This window comes from Tachyglossus aculeatus, chromosome 3, assembly GCF_015852505.1.
Source record: "Tachyglossus aculeatus isolate mTacAcu1 chromosome 3, mTacAcu1.pri, whole genome shotgun sequence".
Classification (NCBI taxonomy): domain Eukaryota; kingdom Metazoa; phylum Chordata; class Mammalia; order Monotremata; family Tachyglossidae; genus Tachyglossus; species Tachyglossus aculeatus.
In genome coordinates, this window is record NC_052068.1 from 55,387,821 (window position 1) to 55,392,927 (window position 5,107).

The 5,107-nt window shown below is 42.7% G+C and overlaps 1 non-coding gene across 1 annotated transcript; it reads right to left on the bottom strand.

Annotated features, from left to right (window-relative positions):
• Positions 1 to 1,371: 1,371 nt before the first annotated feature.
• LOC119926040 lies at positions 1,372 to 1,509 on the bottom strand. Its single transcript, XR_005449958.1, has one exon. It is a non-coding gene; the product is annotated as a small nucleolar RNA SNORA7 (small nucleolar RNA).
• Positions 1,510 to 5,107: the final 3,598 nt, after the last annotated feature.

A 5,107-nucleotide genomic window follows, 5' to 3' on the forward strand; every position in this document is an offset into this window, starting at 1 on the left:
GAAAAACAATCTTATTTCTGAAGTCTTGGTCCCTTTTTCCATTGAAGGGGTAAAATCTGGAAAAAAAAAAGCAAATCAAAACACAGAGCAGGTCTTATTAGATTTACCTGAAGAAATTGCATTTGAACTTTAAAGCAGGTTTTATCCATTAAAAGAGCAAACCCTAAATGGAGATTTAGATTTGTGGAATGTCTTGGGGACCATGTGGATTGGGCACTTCCATTTATTTTGGAAGAATGGGCGGGAGGGACAAGACTATTTATCTGTCCTATTTGAAGGCACTGCTGTCGATAAGACTGACTCTATATGTTCTACAATATTCCATATTATAAATTCTATGACTGCACTGAAAGAATCACTAGCACACTCTGCCCATGAAGGACATTCATTCATTCATTCAATCATATTTATTGAGCGCTTACTGTGTGCAGAGCACTGTACATCTTTTACAGAGCTTAGTACAGTGCTCTGCACACAGTAAGCGCCCAATAAATATGATTGATCTTTTCTGGACCCTTGCTCCCATGCACCATATCTATCTAAAACTCGGAGGGTAATTAAAAGGGTTAGATCATCGTAGGCATGCATCCAAGGTGATTCGAACTAAGCTACGATAATTTAGGCTAACAGTGGGTATTTTTTGCCTGAATGCATTCTTTCGCCCAATACCCTGAGAAAGAACTTGCCTCCTAGTTCTACTGTGTAAATCTGGATATAGAAAGCTTATGCAATTTACCTATACAATAAATAGGCATCCAATCTGGAGAGAAGACTCATATTGCAAGCCCCAGACCAGTTTTGATTTTCAGACCTTTTCAGGATAGTTTTCTTTTACTTGTACACATCTATTCTATTTATTTTATTTTGTTAGTATGTTTGGTTTTGTTCTCTGTCTCCCCCTTTCAGACTGTGAGCCCACTGTTGGGTAGGGACTGTCTCTATATGTTGCCGACTTGTACTTCCCAAGCGCTTAGTACAGTGCTCTGCACATAGTAAGCGCTCAATAAATACGATTGATGATGATGATGATGATGTTGGGTAGGGACTGTCTCTACATGTTGCCGACTTGTACTTCCCAAGCGCTTAGTACAGTGCTCTGCACACAGTAAGCGCTTAATAAATATGATCGATTGATTCCGTTGGAAATCTTGTCTTTTGCTGTTATATCTGAATCATAACGACTCCATGGACACATCTCCCCCCAGAACGCCCCACTCTCCATCTGCAATCATTCTGGTAGTATATCCACAGAGTTTTCTTGGTAAAAATACAGAAGTGGTTCACTATCACCCCCTTCCATGCAGTAAACCTGAGTCTCCGCCCTTGACTCTCTCCCGTGCTGCTGCTGCTGCCCAGCAAAAGTGAATTTTGACTTGTGGAAGATGGCCTTCCACTCGCTAGCCACTGCCCAAGCTAGAAATGGAATGGATATGCCTCTGCTCGACTCTCCCTCCCATAGCCGAAACTGGTAGAGTACTGGAAACTCTCCAGGTGCCATCCTGAGAGGGGCTGTTGGGAATATTTCAGTGCCTAGAACAGTGCATTGCACATAGTAAGCGCTTAATAAATGCCATTATTATTATTATTATTATTATATTCAGTAAAAAAAGAAAACTGCTGGCAGATTTGCTAATCTTAAAGAATGCTTCAACATTTATTACAAAAACTTCGCTAGGCAATTCTGCTGGATCAATTTTTATTGAACTAGTATTTCTGAATCTGTGTACTTCGCTACCTCCAGCTGGTAGAGCAAGAAGACTGTTTTCTGTGATTTAATTGAGCCTCTCTTGGACTCCTATTTTGATTAGAGAAGCAGCGTGGCTCAGTGGAGACAGCCCGGGCTTGGGAGCCAGAGGTCGTGGGTTCTAATTCCGACTCCGCCACTTAGCTGTGTGACTTTGAGTAAGTCGCTTCCCTTCTCTGTGCCTCAGTTACCTCATTTATAAAATGGGGATTAAAGACTGTGAGGCCCACGTGAGACAAGCTGATCAGCTTGTATCCACCCTAGCACTTAGAACAGTGCTTGGCACAGAGTAAGCACTTAACAAATGCCTAATGCCATCATGGGAAGCAGCGTGGCTCAGTGGAAAGAGCCCGGGCTTTGGAGTCAGAGGTTGTGAGTTCAAATCCGGCCTCTGCCACTTGTCAGCTGTGTGACTTTGGGCAAGTCACTTAACTTCTCTGGGCCTCAGTTACCTCATCTGTAAAATGGGGATTTAGACTGTGAGCCCCCCGTGGGACAACCTGATCACCTTATAACTTCCCCAGTGCTTAGAACAGTGCTTTGCACATAGTAAGTGCTTAATAAATGCCATTATTATTATCATTATTTATTTATGAACATTTTGATTTTTTTTAATGCCTGTGGACACAATGTTCATTGTCATTGACCATTTAATCTATGGTTTCCTTAAAATAGCACAACTTGTAACTGAGGGCAAAGACTGAGTTTAATTTCTAGACTGTGTGCCCACTGTTGGGTAGGAATTGTCTCTGTTGCTGAATTGTATTTTCCAAGCGTTTAGTACAATGCTGTGCGCACAGTAAGTGCTCAATAAATATAATTGAATGAATGGATGAATCTTTTCCTTCTTCTGTCTACCGTGAGGGCTATGGTCCTTTCATTCAGTTACAACCTCAGGTTTCTAGCCTTCCTAGAATTAGGGAAAACAGTTAGCTTCTAGACGCTGCAGCATTCATTTTGGTAAAGGAAACTGGAAAATTTTTTTTTTTTGCTCTGCAGTGGATGGTTAGATATTTTTTTGAGTTATTTACCCTTATAATAATAATAATAATAATGATGGCATTTATTAAGCGCTTACTATGTGCAAAGCACTGTTCTAAGCGCTGGGGAGGTTACAAGGTGATCAGGTTGTCCCACAGAGGGCTCACAGTCTTAATCCCCATTTTACAGATGAGGGAACTAAGGCCCAGAGAAGTGAAGTGACTTGTCCAAAGTCACACAGCTGACAGTTGGCGGAGCTGGGATTTGAACCCATGACCTCTGACTCCAAAGCCCGGGCTCTTTCCACTGAACCACGCTGCTTCTAGATGGAATGTATCCCACATTCTTTCTTTATCAGACAGACCTGTAATAATTTAAAATGGAATCACTGAGGAAAATAATAATAATAATAATGGTGGCATTTGTAAAGCACTTACTATAAGCCAAGCCCTGTTCTAAGCTCTGGGATAGATACAAGGTAATCAGGGTGTCTCATGTGGGGCTCACAGTCATAATCCCCATTTTACAGATGAGATAACTGAGACCCAGAGAAGCTAAGTGACTTGTCCAAAGTCACGCAGCTGACAACTGGCGGAGCCGGGATTAGAACCCACGACCTCTGACTCCGAAGCCCGGGCTCTTGCCACTAAACCACACTGCTTCTCTGTACAATAATAATGCAGCATGGCTCAGTGGAAAAGAGTGTGGGCTTTGGAGTCAGAGGTCATGGGTTCAAATCCAGGCTCCGCCAATTGTCAGCTGTGTGACTTTGGGCAAGTCACTTCACTTCTCTGGGCCTCAGTTACCTCATCTGTAAAATGGGGGTGAAGACTGTGAGCCCCCCGTGGGACAACCTGATCACCTTGTAACCTCCCCAGTGCTTAGAACAGTGCTTTGCACATAGTAAGTGCTTAATAAATGCCATCATTATTATTATTATTTGTTTAGCGCTTACTATGTACCAAGCACTGTTCTAAGTGCTAGGATAGATACAAGGTTATCAGGTTGCCCCATGTGGGGCTCACAGTTTTCATCCCCCTTTTACAGTTGAGGTCACTGAGGCACAAAGAAGTGAAGTGACCTACCCAAAGTCACACAGCTGACAAGTGACAGAACTGGGATTAGAACCCATGACCTCTGACTCACAAGCCCATACTCTTTCCACTGAGCCACACTGCTTCCCCAGCATGGGGAACAAAAGAGAAACAACTCCTATGGACTTTATTTGTCGAGGCCCAGATCATCATCAATCGTATTTATTGAGCGCTTACTATGTGTAGAGCACTTCTCTTTCCCAGTGATGAAGGATCGGGGCTGGGTAGTGAAGAGCACACAGACCAATTTTCCTCCCTTGAGTAGTATTCATGAAGCACCTGTTGTTCGCAAAGCACTATACTGGATTCTAGGGACATAGGATGATGATGGTGGCATTTATTAAGCGCTTACTATCTGCAAAGCACTGTTCTAAGTGCTGGGGAGGTTACAAGGTGATCAGGTTGTCCCACAGGGGGCTCACAGTCAATCCCCATTTCACAGATGTGGTAACTGAGGCCCAGAGAAGTGAAGTGACTTGCCCAAAGTCACACAGCTGACAAGTGGCGGAGCCGGGATTTGAACCCATGACCACTGACTCCGAAGCCCGTGCTCTTTCCACTGAGCCACGCTACACGTAAAACATGATCCATGCCCTTGAAAAGCTTATTTTAATGGGACAACAGGCATTTCCCCCTTTTAGACTGTGAGCCCACTGTTGGGTAGGGACTGTCTCTATATTTTTGCCAACTTGTACTTCCCAAGCACTTGGAACAGTGCTCTGCGCACAGTAAGCGCTCAATCAATACGATTGATTGATTGCTTGATTGAACAGGCAGATATAAATGGTATTTAAATTCTATCCCAAATTTCTCTGCCAATAGCTAAGATTTTTGTTTTTTAAAATGTATTTTCAATGCTGTTGTAACTAGATCATAGTATAAAATTCCCAGAGGGTGCCTATCTGATAAGTGGCACCAAAGGGATCGCTCTGGGGCATGTTCTGTAGCTGTCAAACTACACAACCCAAGTTGTGTGGTTATTTGCGCCTGCATCGGTTGAGCTTCCTTTGATCACCTTCCCAGACTTGGTAGTTTAGTTATTTCATTGATTCATTCATTCATTCAATTGTATTTATTGAGCGCTTACTGTGTGCAGAGCACTGTACTAAGCGCTTGGGAAGTACAAGTTGGCAACCTATTGATGCCGATTGGAATGTGTTTTCTCCACTTTTCATTGTATTTACCAATTGGGAATTTTTTGGTTCACAAAGCTCATTGTGTTAAAATCATTCATTCATTCATTCAATCAATCAATCAATCATATTTATTGAGCGCTTACTGTGTGCAG